The 16,095-nt window shown below is 40.5% G+C and overlaps 1 long non-coding RNA gene across 1 annotated transcript; it reads right to left on the bottom strand.

Moving 5' to 3' along the window:
- Positions 1-497: 497 nt before the first annotated feature.
- LOC122187747 lies at positions 498-12,820 on the bottom strand. The gene is made up of 3 exons (XR_006181408.1): positions 11,983-12,820; positions 11,555-11,638; positions 498-1,838 (listed from the first exon to the last, which is right to left on the bottom strand). It is a non-coding gene; the product is annotated as an uncharacterized LOC122187747 (long non-coding RNA).
- Positions 12,821-16,095: the final 3,275 nt, after the last annotated feature.

Genomic DNA, 16,095 nt, shown 5'->3' with positions numbered 1-16,095 from the left:
AGCGAGGTGTTAAAGACCACTGGGTGTGTTCTGCTCTTCTCATTGCTCCCAGGTGAGGGGACCTAATGAGCCAAGATTAAGCCAAACCTTTATTATTCCTGCAAGTGCAGGGCTACTCCACTTCATACAGCTGAAGGTTCCCACAGGATTCAGTATTTCACAGGAGAGTAGAGTCACAAGATGCTAAGCTCTAATTGATCACTGCTTTCCAAATGTAAATTCAGAATAAATTTTGTGTTGTGAGAAGTTTCTTCAGGTTTGCTTAGAATTATGTTCCCTCTGCTAAGGGCTCTCCAAAAAAATACTCGAAACAGAAAGTCTTTAGAAAGAAGGGTTTGCATTTTGCCACGGCAGCTTAAAATAAAATTGCACCCAACTGAAGCAATTATGACTTTCTCTGCTCCTTTTCCCTGTTTGATCCAAAGAGAATAAATACATCAGCTAGGACTAGCAACACAAGAGAACACTCAGACCCTTGGAAAACACCCACAAAGTAATGACTTCAAAAGATGTTTATTTGAAAAACAAACAAACAAATGGACATTACAAAAGGACCAGGTAGGAAACAATTATACAATGCATGTGCAGTTCATAGAGTACACTGTCTAGAGAGAAGACTCGATACACATGTAGCACACCCACCTGGAGCTCCTCAGATCACTTGCCACGGCAGGCAGATGCTGGGGTTCTTCTGGAAGATGAGCTAATCCATGGTACAGTTTCTATTTACTGCAATAGCACAGATTGCACACAATTTTATTGACACTTTAAAAAAAAAAATCTCATATTCAAGAGCTTCTCCAGCATTCTTCCAACCCACAGCATTAAGATACTGAATCTCCTAGATGTTTATTTTTAAATTCAAACTGATTCAGATTTCATGTTTCCATGCTATGAATTCCTCCCCCCTCCCTCCTCCCATGAACAACAAATCCCTGCTGTCTACACACAGTTTTACCTAGCAAAGCGTACCTGAATTCTTTGATAAGTTAGCTAAGGAAGGAGTCCAGGGAGGTAATGATCTGTCAGAACAAGATTCACAGGCAAGTCCTATCAACCCAAATCAGGGAGCTGAGACACAGCTAACACTTCCACTGGGTTTCAGAGCAAACACAATCTGAACTTGAATGAAAATAGGAATGTTTGTCTTTAAAGCACAGCTAATAGCCAGCAGCAGTCCCTCACCATAAAGCAAAGAGGACCCAGCTGAACTTGTAAAACAGAAATAAACACTGGCAACGGAATAGTTTCAAGCAACAAGCACTGCAGAGACAGTAATCCTCAATCAGGAAAATGAACAGAGAATGACACTGAACTGCACCTGAGTCTGTGTTTCAAAAGACAACAAATATAATTACAGCATATTGCAATCTGGATCCATACAGAAACACCCTAAAATTCAACAACGCGTCTGAGAGCATCGTGGAAAGGCTAAAAATCTTAGGTATCTCTTTTCCTCCCCAGTGATAAAAATATGCCCCAATTCTTCATGGTTTCAGCAGCTGTCTGATCAGTCCAACATCTGTCCAATAAAACTCTAAGGACTGGGTCAGAGAAAAAAAAAAAATCAGAACAGATTAAGGGTTTGGTTGTCCACCCCCTGCCCACACGTATGAACTTACCTTCTCCACTGCAGAACAGCTCTTGGACACGCTATGGAAACAAATGTTTCTATCAACACTGAAATATTCGTCCAGAACAGAGGAATCCACAGAAGTCACTCTGCACCTATGGCTTCCATATTTATCTCAGACTACGAGGACTAGATATGAATACCTGCCATCAGTTCACGTTGCACATCGCTGTTAGTGCTCATCACAGTCTCTGTCCTTCAGCATCTAAAAACAGACCAGAGTTGAGATCATTACACTTTAAAGGGGAGAAAGCCGCTGCAGCAGAGTTCAGGCCCTCCAGTCCTACACCAAGGAAAAGAAGTGGGAGGTTAGCAGATACGAATGCAGAAATGTGATCTCTCCTTAAAAATAACGTGTACAAAACAGACACAAAAATCCCAGCAAAGACTGGGCCGTCCTTCTCATTAATGTGATGAGTTTTATGGAGATTTCCAGTAATAATACTATATCAATAGCTAATCAACTGTCAAATACACAGGCAGTTTAAGGAAAATGCCACTTGAGCTAAGTGTAAGATTATTCTGCCGCCTCTCTGGGAGAATAAAGCCAAAGGTAATTGAAAGGAAGCACAACAGCCATCAAATATCCCAAATTACTGAGTTATATTTGGAAAGATCTTGAGCAGTTCTTCAAAATAAACAGTGTCCATCTCCACAAATACCTACAAATTAAAATACAGGATTAAATATGGAAACAAGGGAGGCAGAGGTAACCCAAGTTACTGCGTCAGCTTACTAAAAGAAATGGGATATTCCAGCCAAAGGTATTTAGGCTATTTTACACTTTAGTCCTTGAATATCAGTTTGTCTTCAATTTGGTCCAGTGTAAGTAAATAAATATCCCCATTCTTCAGTTTCAGTGATAAAGCTTTCTTTTTAAGTTTCTCCTGTTGTACACTGGGATTTTTTTTTAAGCACAGAAAAAAGATAAACCTACTAGGAACAGGCAAAGATGGGAATGAATGCAGTGTATTCAGAGGAATGACAAACAACCAGGCTACAAAGTTCCTCATTGCTTACCCAAGCCTTGGCAATGCTACGTGCCAGAAAGGCACTGCCCAGAGAGCATCTTCTAAACCTAATGGTAAAAGCAGCAGAGATGAAACACAAACTAATTTGGGAAAAACAAAGAATGTTGAGATTCAGAAGCTACCTCAACTGCTTGAACCGCAAGGAGATGAAGGCTCACACAGCCATACACAACCAGGCTGATCGTCCTGCCACGGCTCAGCAGAGGTTAAGACATTTAGAAGAAAATCTCTCATCTCAAGTGGATCTGACCAACAATAACAGCAAGAAACAATGGTTGATGGACTTCTACCATCAGCCTGCAGGCATGAAGCTGTAAAGCTTGCTCAGAACAAGCTGAAATCCGAGACTAAGTGAATTCTTGGGTCACAAGAAGTGTAATTTGCATTTAAAAACAAAACAAAAAAACCCAAACTGATACCATGTCAATGAACCAGTCAAGTGTGCAATACCCCAGCGCCCGAAAAGCTTTGATATCATCTTGTCTGCTGTCTCCTGCACTGTTCTGGAAGATGAAGCTGTCACCAGAAGCATTAAAGGTTGCACTTCAGAAACGTGAAGACCTGAGCAGAGCAGAGGAATCAGGAACCACTGCACACCCCAGATGTGCAGCAATACCTCACAGCCCAGGCAGCCCCACCTCAAGGCCAAGTGAGCACTGCCAGAGGGTGTTTTGTGACCAGGAGCCCACTGCAAGGAATGAAAGGACTGTCACACTTTCGCTTCTTGTGAACACGACTAGGAGGCTGGAAGGCCCATTTCAAAAGGAAAGGGTCAAAGCCCAAATGGAAAAGGACCACAGAATATCAAGAGGTGAAAAGTTGCAAGCAAAGCTATGTAGTTTTGACTGCTGATTTCTTGGTTTGTTAGGATTTTGCTAAGAGCAGGAAACACCCTTTCACTGAGCTCATGAGAGAAACTGGAAAGGCCCCACGTGTGCCAGGCTTTGCACATCTGTGAATGAAGCAGGAGCTGCAGGCAGAGGAACTGCTGCAAATCTGAATGCCAGGCCCACCTTTCCCACCTGATGCAGCACGTGCTGAGTGGCAGCAGGAGCCACCTGAACTCAGAAGAGAGCCAGTATACAGAAGAGACAGAATGAAAGGATTTGACAACTGAAAATAAGCAGTTAACAACTATAGGAGAACCAGCAGACATTGATGCTTCTAGAGCACGTCACTGCTGTCAGAATCCTCGTGACTGTGCAATTCCAGAAAGCACATTCATTACTCCACGTGAGCATTCCTTCAGGGGAATCAGATCTCCAAGGTGCTCCTTAACACGTACAGTCAGTCCTCTGAGCAGGAATAAAGTCAGCCACGCATCAGCTCTGTGCTGAGCCAGGCCTCAGGAATCCAGCACAAGATGTATACGAACCCATTGCTTTCAGGGTCATATCTACTCTGGAAACAGCTTAAGACCTTTCTGCGCACAACCTGACAATACAGATTTATCTGACCTGGAGCATGACAAACCAGCTTGGTTTAAGAGGACCTCAGCAGCTCCACTCAGGGATCCCTGCTCCCTTCCCTTCATTACATCCCACCACAGGAACATCATTATGGAAGGAACCCCATCTCCTCCTTCCTAGGTATTAGGGTCCGATAAATTAACTAACTTTCTTCTCCAGTCTAGATGTTCGTCTTCCCCCTCCCTAATACTTCCATCTGGAATACCATCAAAACACCAAAATGAGAAACTGAGAAACATGCAACAAAAACAAAACTTCCAGCACTGCAAAGGGCACTAAAGGCCAAGAGACAGAAGTTGCACTGTATCTTATCAACCTTCAGCTTCCAAATGCCTGCCCTTCTCTATCCAGAAGATGCAGTACTATGCAGTTCTTCCCTACATCAAGGATAAACAAAACACCAGGGCTATTCTTTTGTTTTCTTCTTCTCTCAACACAGATCATGCAAAAAACAAAAACGAAAACAGAACAACCAAAAAGCAGACACTGGAATCTGTTAAGGCAAAGCATGATTGATTTTTATTTTGCTCTCCCTTTATTTATTTATTTTTTTTAAAATCACACAGTATTATGAAGTCTCCCAATTACTCCACATGAGCCCTGCAAAGCAGCAGGCACCTCTCAGAAGGCACTGGTGCCATCTGAGTCACTTCAAATCAAGGTGTTTTCTCACAAACAGCTGGGCAGTTATGTAACTATTCCTCTATTTCAGCTCTACCAAAAGCTAATCAAGGTCCAACTTCCTAAACACTTCAACTGAAACTCAAGAAAAAGTGAAATATTCGCTTCCCTACTCAATTTTGTTGTTGTGAATGTTGGCATGGAGAATTAGCTCTAAAGCAAAAGAGAAATGCAAGTCAAGCCTTCTGACTGCAGTGCGCGATGAATCATATGAGAGGTTGATAGGGACAGAGCCTAAGTCCAGGAAACCTAGAAAACACTCAGAAAAGTATATTTAAAAATACAACAATAATATCAAAAAGAAAAGAGAGATTCCTATGATCTGTGCCCTCATTTCTCCACTTGACAGTTCCTTTTTGGTGTTCTTTTTCCCCCATGTAGTCTGCAGACATTGAAAAGCCATCCTCCGCCATCCCAAGGCCAACATGATCTGCTACAGCACAGTGCTGGGGTGCTAAAACTTCTTACATCAGGATACAACTGAAATTTGTGTGCAGGACTGTAAAAAGCACTCAAAAATACTTCCATCAAGAAGTCTGCCTGAGCTACTCTAATGCTGAAAGCACCAGGCCAAAATTAGCCTCGATGTAACTGGCGAAGTATAGTTTGATTATACTGGGTATTATTTTAATAAGGGTAAGAATGTGGTACAGAGCACAAGAAGCTGTGATGTGACCAATGTCTGTGCTCTCAGAAGCCCTTTCCCTCCTGTTAGAACCCCAGTTGATGAGATGCATCATTCAGAAGCTGAAGAGCAGCTCCATGCTGCAGAGCTGCCTGAGCTCTTCAGTATCACAGCATTCCTGCAGGCTGGGATTCCCCCAGGGGAAATGCATTCTTTCTCATTTCTTCATACATTTCAGAACATTGGTGGGATGCTTTCACTTGATGCTGTGGTGCAGTACAGCACCCTGCCGTATCCACACCAGGAATGAAATGTATCCAAAAAAGCCTGCAATCAAACTTCTGAAGTATAAAGACGATTAACTTACCATCTTGCTCAGTTCATATGGCACCATGCACATTCTTCTGGGGTAACGTGAGACAAGATGAGAACAGAAGCTAAAACATTATTAGTAGATAAAAGGGACCAGGCACTTACATACTGAAGAAATAAAAAAAGGGGTTTTTTGGAGCTTGATTTCCAATTGCTGTGCAGACAAGTATCATTTCTAAGATGTTTTATTTATGCAATTTATAAAAAAAATTATTATTATTTTTATTTTATTTTTTTTACACAGCTCTGGACTTTTGCTTCTTTCAATTCTACCATTACTCCTCTTCTTCCAGACAGCACACACCTGCACTGAATTGCTGTAATGACTGAACTGAACCAGGAATATAATTAGCAGAGGGTCTAAGTGTTTAATCACATACCGCATCTCGTTTTTCATCAGGTAGTCTTATCTCCATGAGTAATGAGTCCTTTCCAATCTTTTGCTATTAAAGCCTGACAGTGTTATTCTTCAAGATGAAGATTATGTAGTCTCAATTTGGTACAGAAAAGATTTATTGCTATCACAAGCAAAGGCTCTGTGTATCAGAAAGTCTGGCTCTGCTAGAAACCAGTGTGGTCTTTCCTGTCCTATGCTTCCCCCTGGAGGTCCTATCACATATTTCTATACTGCAGTTTCTATTGCACAGAAGATTCATAAATTCAGACACTGTCACCTACCAACAGATTCAGCAGCTGCCAACAGAGAATCCATGTGAATTATTCTACACCCCTATTCAAGAACAAAGCTCAGCCTCAACACACAGCTGTATCCAGGGCTAGGTCCAGCTCAGCATCTGAATGATACACATTTTAATATATAAAAAAGTTCAAGTATGTTTTTTCCCTGTACTACATATTTTCAGTCATAACTGGGAGCTTCCTAAGAAATACAACATGTTTGAACAGAGATGATTAATACAAGCACGTAACTTGTTAGCATTCCAAGCATGTAGGATCTCAAGCTGAAAAGCACACAGCAACAGAAGGCAGCACAGAACTCAGTTACTGTTACTTACTTGCTACCACTCTGCTGGCCACCAAGTCTAGGAGCACCTTCTCGCTTTCGAAAGCTGAGATTTCACACTAAGCAAGACTTCCATTATGCCTGTACAGCAGTTTATTCTGTACCCCCACTGAGAAAGGGTGCACTCCTAGAATGACTAATTGAACAACAGAGGAGGAGATTACAATGGAAAGATGCAGTTCACATTAAGCATTCTTTAAAAATAATTTTTAAAAACTCCTAAAACAACACGTAGCTTTATCAGGCGATCTTCTCCCTACCCAAATGCTGCTGCTACTCCGTCCTTAAGTATCATCTTTAGAAAATCTAAGATGCAAGAACAAAGACGAGAGAGACATCATCTGACTACAACAGATTTCTTTTAATGCAACTTCAGTACAATTTTGATGCTGGTGCTTGCAATCCTTCGCCCATGCAAAAATTCCCTTGGACATTTTTATTCTAGTTCAGGATTTTCAAAGACTTCCTATGTGTTTTTGTTTCAGAGACCTGAGGTGACTTCACCTGCTCTTGTTTGAGAAGTGCACAGTAATGGGCACTCCAATAAGACCTGCTTTCATGATGAGCACACTGCGAGGGAAGAATGCTGATTGGTTCCAGAAATAAACTGTCCCAGTGTGTTGTTCAGGTACAGGGAGATTTCAGTCAAACAGCAAGAACCAAAAATGTGCTGCCTATCTTATCAGCTGATTTCAGAGCAGGAAGTTAGAGCACAGCCCTACTAAAAGCTGTTGTAATGAACAAGAGATGCCACATCTTGACATCTTTCCACACTCATCTGTATCACATTTTACTCCCTATCTTTAGCTGGCAGAACAGTAGCACCACGTACATCCCACTCCACTCCTCATTCTTTCTAGCCTTGTATATCACAGAATCACAGAATCACCCGGGTTGGAAGGGACCTCAAGGATCATGTAGTTCCAACCCCCCTGCCTAGCAGGGCCACCAAACATCCACATTCAGATCAGGTTGCCCAGGACCCCGTCCAACCTGGCCTTAAACACGTCCAAGGACGGGGCATCCACAACCTCCCTGGGCAGCCCGTTCCAGGGCCTAACCACTCTCCTAGTAAAGAACTTCCCCCTAACATCCAACCTAAATCTTCCCTCCTTCAATCTTCCCTCAATCAAATCTTCCCTCCTGTATAGGGCACATTATCACCAGTTTTTTTTTTTTTTTAAATTGTCATTTGAATAAAGGAAGGCAGTATTCTGGCTCTTCCACATGTATCATCCTCAATTGTACACAAACCCAAACCAGAGAATTAAAACATCAGCGTTGTCTTAGATCAGCTCCCCAGTGCATACTAAGCACTAGCAAGAGAAGTGCCTGCATTAGAAAGAACTGCTTTCTTGCACTGAGAAACATCTGTACAACTGAAAACCACCAGATACTCATCTACCCGAGATGAAAGAAATCACTGTTTGGAAGAACTTGCTTCTTGCTCCAGATGGTTTGTCAGATGAAGAGTTCTGGCAGTGGGAACAGAGGAAAAAGTGAAAACCAAAAGACCAGGTGCTAAACTGGTAAAAACTACTCGCACTACAAGTATTTGGGTGGTGAAGTTTCTCCAGATAAACGTCTCCAAGAACTCACATCTGAAGGAACATCCCCAATTTGGCCAAATAAAGGAAGGTATGGTATTATCCATAATTCTACTAAACAAAAAGAACTGGGTTCTTTCAGTATTTTCAGTAAGGCTGTTCTTGTATACCTTTTTAGGCACGTTAACTACAATTTCTTTTCCTAGTATGCTGGATTCAGCAAATGTGCAGCTCTCTGTATCACTTAAACAGTAGTTAATCAAAAGACACATATGGCATTAAGAAGGGAAGAACATGCATCAACCACAGAGTATACACGTATAACGTGCAACTGAAAAACCAAAATGCAGAGGCACAGAAGTAGAAAAGCAAGTTAGTGTAGAATAATGGCTGAGTATACAGGAATAGTAAATGATGCTCACTACAATTCCTTTGAAAGGAACAGAGTGGTTGAAGACAATGTAGTGTTTCAGCAGTACTCACAGTTCTATTCACTCCTGGAAACTACTTTCCCATCTTCCTGTTGCAGCTGTATTTTTAAGACAGATTCTTAAAGAATCTACAAGCTGCACAGTTCAACACGCACTGCTTTCATATCGCTGCCTCCCAGTGATACAAAAACGCAAAGCAAACAGACTTGGGATATATTAAATTAGCTGTATTCATACCCTGGTTGGTGAGGAAAGGGTTTATTAACAAACTGAAGTTTCCTTCTTGAGAGTTCAGGCAGACGTAAGTACAACAGGAGGAAGAAAGCGTCACAGTGAGAGTGGCGGACTCCCAAAGTCACTGTCATGATCCTCCTCTGGGAGCTCTGCAGGGGTTCCCCAAGCTGTGGCTCTCTGGAAACCCTGTATATACCTTGCAGTAGAAACCTTTCATAGCTAACCCTGATACAAACAACACGGAGAGTCCAGATCAGTAGAAAACCTTTATGCTTAAAATGCCATATTTGCAGCTGTAACTGAAAATACATGGCTGTCAGTTCACAACAGACAAGCCTACCAAAAAACAGAAAACCAAACAAGCAATCTTTCTCAGTCTGTCAAAACCCTCTACCTTGCAGTAAGTGTCATCATACAATCCCACAGCACCCAAATTTACGGCTTTTATATTATTAGAGAACAGAAAACTATGAATTGATGTAAAAGATTTAAGTGAAAACTAGCAAATTAAAGGAACAAACATTCTAAACACCACCTCTGAGAATGATGGTGATTCCAGCTTGAGTTGGACTCTAAGCCTTCAACTAGACTTCAAACTTCTGCAACACAACAGCACTTCTCAATGTATTCCTTCAACAAGTTCAAATTTAATTAAAAATCCATTATTACTGTTTCCCGTTTGATGGAGTAGGGGGAGGAATGGGACAGAACAGTAAGAGAAAAGCATTTACTGCTACTAGGGTTCAAGCATTGCTTGCTGAATCAACCCACTCTTGCTGTTTTTGCACTAAGATCTTGTCATCCACTATAAAACCACTATACTCAAGTGCTAGCATGTTTGCATCTCTTTTCAGCAACACCTATCTACGTAGCCAGTCATTTGATGCTCTTTTGCTGCTTCTCTCTTAAGCTTGAGCCCAGCTGCTAAAAGAATACTTGACGCCATTTCCAATGAAATTGTGGAAGGAGAAGCTCTATTCTTCAGAATTGCCTTTCACACCTGAAAAGCCTTGTGAAGTCTGGAAGGTGTAGCTTTCTCTGCACACATCCTTGCTCAGTGATTTTATTTAATCCATAAGTTTATTACGTATTAGAAAGATAAAGAGATGTCAAAGCCTCTCCTGCACAAATAGTTCTCTAACATGGAACACCTGGATCAAACAACTGAGTTCAGTTCTGGAAGGGAATGTGGAATTGCCTAAGAGGCCTGACAGCTGGATGACAGACACAGTTATCCTCACCTGATGTGCAACGTTCAGAGCCCCTCTGAGACATCCAAAGGAACAGATTGTTCTGACTGTAAATAGGAGTATTTTATTCCTTAGCACTCAAAAGATCCACCTCAGGGAGTGCATCCTGACCTTCAGAGCAGGTTTTGAGTACATTCCCACTCAGAGCAAGACCACAGAAAAGCTCTGGGACAAAGACCTGATGAGGAGGAACAGCCCACTTCAAGCACTTCTCTTCTGGTAAGGTTTATATTGAAGGCAGACAAGAGGATAGTCTTCAAAACTAAGAGCTCTCACAGCTTCTGGCAAAGAGCTGCAGGCTCAGACTTCCTCAGCACCGTGGCTTCTCTACTTTTCCAGAAGGCCTGGACCTCTTCCCTTTCCAGTATGTTCAAAACAAAAAGATAAGCAGAAAATATTTTGCTGCTCCTTCGCCTCCAAACAACCTAAATACCTGAAATGCAGTCACAGGCAACAATCCAAGCAGAAACAATGAGACAGGAATCACAGGAGGATTAGGATGCATTTCATGCCATGATTGGCAAGAGTGAAAATAAAGCGATGAATACGAACAGTCTTCATCTGCTGTCTCACAGGAAGAATCATTTATCCTGGTTTTACTGGGTAAGCGAAGGTGAAAATGACTGATAACTAAGTGGATGGCAACGAAAATATATCCTGTCAAACATAACTTACAGGGCTCCTTTTGGCTGCTTATAAACTCTGAGCAAAGCAGAATTCTCCACACTGAACAAATCTCCTCATCAAAGTTCCCTGGGAAAACTGTATTAACTGAAACGATTTGGCTGTTGAAATCAACAGTATTTCCACAAAATAGCATGTTAAATGCTTGCAGATAAGGTGCTACAAGCACTGAACAAAACAAAAACGAGGATGAAGCACATCCACATCAACAGAAAGAACAACGTAAGTACAACTGGTTTTGAGTGAAAACGTGTAAGGATGAGTTTAAAATCTGTGGTCTTATAAAACAGATATGGAATATAAAATGGCATTCCTATACACGTTGGTGCTTGCTCTCCAGCTGCTGCCAGCATTGAGCTGCACTTTTTTGCTCACTCATAACACACTGTATTTGAAAACTAAATTCAAGTAGGGTTTGAGATCACACCTAACAACAAGCAAACCAACAACGCATCCAGGAACTGGTTAAAGAAAGCAAAGACAGGAAACATCAAAATATCAAAGTTACTGCTTTTACAACTTCTATCCAGTTCTTCTGAGTGCACGCATTACGATTCTGCCTTAATTACACACCTGAACTATTTTTAAACACAGCTCTTTCAGTCTGTGCCGGTTTCACTGCTTCAACTCCTGCAGAAACGTAAGCACAGCAAGGAACTGAAAGAGAGAGCATTCGTTGTTAAGACAGCTGAATGTTCTCCCACATTAAATTTTCTTTCCTGTCACAAAATCTACGTTACTTCCACATCCTGTTAAAATGCAGGTTAGGTATGCATTCACTGCATGCTCACACTGAAATGTCTCAAGGTATGTTGGAATACTGTCATGTAAGCAGGTACTGGTGCATTTCACACTCGTTACTCGGAATTAAAAAGGGTAAAGAATAACTTCTCTGCAGTCGAAGTTGGGTGCAGTAGAGTGTTATCAAAGAAATGTATTCCAAGCAAGGTACACCTGGGAATAACTAAATATATTTTCATACCAGAAATTATTATAGATACCTCCACCCAACCAGTTACATTTCTTCTCTATCGATGTCGTTCCTAGAACTGGCATGCCCTTCAACTTCTTGCTAACGAGTGACTAAACTGGAAATCCTTCTATAGCCCACTAAGCTCTTTCAACTTCTCTGCTCCTTTCCAAGCACTGCATCGTGGACTCAGGAAAAGAAAGTTTCAACCCTGCTGGCGGAGGAAAGAAATGTGCAAGGTAAGCAGGTGCCATGAGGGACTCCTTCTATCAAGATGCCCAAGTATTTTAAGTTTCATCTGCAACGCTTCCAAAATCCATCTTCAGCTTTTGCTATTTGCCTATAATACACATAACACACCTTACCCAGAAAGAAACAAACAACTATGACAATTTAAGTCCTGTTCTCCTGATGTTTTCTACTGGGACCAGCTGTAAGTGCCCCTCAGTTTATCAGAAATTCATTCACAACTGTTACATGATAGGATTGTCATATTCAGAAGGTAAATGATCCAAACTCATGATATGCCAGTTTTGGTTCTCATTTTCAAGATAAAATTTTATTGCAAAGATCTACTTGGACACATTTTTACAGCATTCTTAAGACTTTGAAGAAGTGTGCTCTAAGTTCTTTGCTTTCTCATGATAGGAAAAAAATATATATATACATCTGGCTTTGATTACAGAAGAAAAAAAAAGTGTTCAAAACCATTTATGCTTCCAGCATCTCTAAAATAGCACCACCCATTTTTCTCTTGAAGCACCAGTCACTTTATTTTCAGTGCTTGGAATCTCTCCATGGCAGAAGTAGATTTTCAACAATATTCCAGTGATCAGGGCTGTGGAGATTACCTCCTCCCCCCAGGCCAACCCCTCCCACCCAAAGCCCTTTAATCTCACCAAAGTAAATTAGAAAGAAAGTTGTCTTACCGATAACTCCAAGGTTAATGTCCCTTGCGAACCCCACCTAGCAAGTCGACATCATGACATGTCAGGTCAGCCTCAATCACGCTTCCCTGATAGTCAGGTAAAAGGAAGGAGTTAAAATACAAAATTGACACTTGCACATTTCTGGACATCAGAAAATGTGATGCAATATATTCTGAACTGTCTTTCAGAGCTTCTGGTAACCTCCAGATTGTTTTAAAACTTCTTCAGTGGGATTATTCTATTCTCAAATTTCAAGAGCTCCTGATCAATAACCAAACGCTGCAGATACACCCTGACTGTTTTGTTTGGGTGAGAAATGAAGATCCCCTTCAATGATTTTTCATTCCTTCTCTACAGTTTTCATTAACTAAATTACACAAAACATAGCTACTTGGTTTCAAAAAGGTTTAAGCCAAAATACTGCACCCAAACAGCTTCCTTTCAATACTAAGTTAACAGAAGCTCAGAGTTCTCGGGGAGTTTTGTTTGCTTTGTTTGTTTTTAATAAACAAGAAACACAACTCAGTACACTCTTTCTATAAGGCTCTGAGCTATCAAGTAGCCACAATCCAATCTGGCATACTTTCAATATGCAAATAATCCTTCATCCCTTAAGCACTCACATATGACCCAAAGACTGCCTGGGAAAAATACACAGGACTGGGTCCTTGCTGTTCAACACAAGGGCCAGGCTCTTAATTTGTGGACAACTATTAAGCCTTGCTGAGAGTTAATACATTACATCAGGGTCTGCAGGCCCAGGTGCCAAACACTTCTTCTCTAAGAGGCTGAAGACATTTTGCTCAATACCTCCAATTAATTTTCCTGCTAGCCTTATAATAAGAGTGTCTTCTGTATTTTTACTGTGTAGTTCAAAATACAGAAATGGGCTTCAAGTCCAAATGCAGAGAGGTCAAAAAATGGTCAGGGTTTTACAGTCACCAATATTTAATGGTGAACTTCTACTGAGACTTGAGAGTTTATTTAGAAAAAGCTTTAAGCAATGCAGTTGTCATTCTTTCTGATCATTATACTATAGATGATGAGTCCTGAAAGTAAACAGTTGCTACAAAAAAATAAACAAACCTTTTAATACTTTGGAAAATGCAGATTATACTTAACGAATTAGTAAAATTAAGAGCTGAATTTAGTAAATTGATGATGTTAATAATGCGCAAGTAAGCCTACAACAACATAATAGCTGTAAAATGTTTTGCTCAGTTTTGGAATTGCTATAAATCTAGCAACCTACTTTTTTATTACTTATAAATCAAACATCAATACAGACATTAAGCAACTGCTATAAATGAGTGATCAAATGATTACTACAATCCCATTTCATGGCTCCTCCTCCTCCAATGCCAGCAGGACACTGATAGAAGTTTAATATTGGCTTACAAATTGAAATCCACTTTCAACATACTTAATAAGAGGAATTTTGCTAAGTTATACTGAAGAAAAGATCAAAACAGATGCATGAGAGTAAATTTATTTTTTCCTTTGACTATGTATCAGAATTGTGCTGAGAAGATTCTTCCCTCGAGTGTCTCTCATCACGTACAGTAGATTTTCCCACTGTGCTACAGCATTTTGCCCCTTTTTTTATCCCGATAATTTCATTGGATAAGCTGAGTTCATGGTACATCACTACTGGACTAAGCTGGAGTACACGTGATCTTTATGGACTCAGTGGGGTGCTGTCGCAAATTTAAGAGGTGAACTTAAGTATCCATCAATCACATAAATTGCAGAACTTGGTAATGCTATAAATATAAACTCTTACGGATTTTCATTTTCAGATATAAAAATGTAGAGAATTGTCATATTCAATAGAAATATTTGGATAATTAGCGATTTTGGCAGAAACAAATACAAGATGCAGCTTTACAGTTCTTGAGGAACACAATTTTTGTTACTTAGGTGCCTTGTAAACATTAGAACTGAAGTGTTTCACTTCCCCATGCCTCCCTCCCCCCATAAGCATGCACTGGGGCTTCATCTCTCCTGGGCTATCACTGGAAATCCACTCTGCAAGCCACTGCCTCTCTTCCAGGATGGACAGTGCTTAAAATTTGAATCCAATTAAAGTGCCCTAAGCCAGATCCCCTTCCCAATGACTAATGCATATCTTAATAGACTACAGGGTTCTGATCAATACTGCGAAGTCTATGTAATTACTATAAAGTCATACTAATAGAACAGCAATTCCTTGTATCAAAACAAAATTACAAGCCATATCCTTACCACAAGCAAAAGCCTGAAACGCATACCCAGGCAATACCCCTCTGACTTCACTGCTCAAGTAAGGAACAGAGAGGACAGGATTTGGCCCCATTAACTTTATGAAATAAAAAACAAGAACAAAAAGAAAAAAAGGCTTTAACACACTAAAATACTAACTTTGGAAAGCATTTTTTAAATTAACAACCAGTTACATTAATTTGAAAGGGAGAGCCTGAGAAAGGGGCAAACCCGTTTTTGCGAACCATCCTCGCTTCAATTAAACTCAAACCATGCAATTATATACCAGTCCCACAACAAGTAAAGGTGGGAAGGCTCATCTTTTTGTTAACATTTCTGACAAAATACAATTCAAAGACACCAGACAGGAATAGAAGACAAAGGGAGGAGTATGACCACTGAAGCTTAACTTGCCCAATAGTCTGTTTATAATGCTGTAATCGAGTATGAGCAACGTATTTGATTTGGATATTTAGAGGTCCAGCAATAGTTTTCTTTAGAGAAAGATTAAATCCTTTTGTTTCTCTTTCTTGAGAAGCAAATGTTCTTCATTGGGGTACAGAATGGCTCGGATGCAACAGAAGAATGTCATGACTCGCCAGTTAAAATTGACATCTGGGAATGTCCAAGACAAAGGTCAATAAAAGCAACACATAATACCCCAAAATAACATAGCTAGGAATCTCCCCAAAAGATAAGATGTAATTTTTAAACAGCCTTTATTACAAGGCATGAGAATTCTAAGGCAAATTGTTCATCATGGCAGAACATCAAATTAAAACATCAAGGTAGAATTACGGAGAACATGGAGAGTATGTTTGTGTTATCTGTAGCAAAAAGTTTGTTGTGCCACAGCACCTAGCTTATCAATTCTCATCCCTACTCAAATATTATCTTTAATTAAATTGAGATGCTCGAGATCAAAACCACTTCTGTGTATTTGTACACGGAATACAATATGGTTGGATCCTAAC

The sequence above is a fragment of the Lagopus leucura genome, unplaced genomic scaffold (assembly GCF_019238085.1).
Source record: "Lagopus leucura isolate 7727_CA_CO unplaced genomic scaffold, USGS_WTPT01 Super-Scaffold_100051, whole genome shotgun sequence".
Classification (NCBI taxonomy): Eukaryota; Metazoa; Chordata; class Aves; order Galliformes; family Phasianidae; genus Lagopus; species Lagopus leucura.
This window is presented reverse-complemented; position numbering and strand designations above follow the sequence as displayed.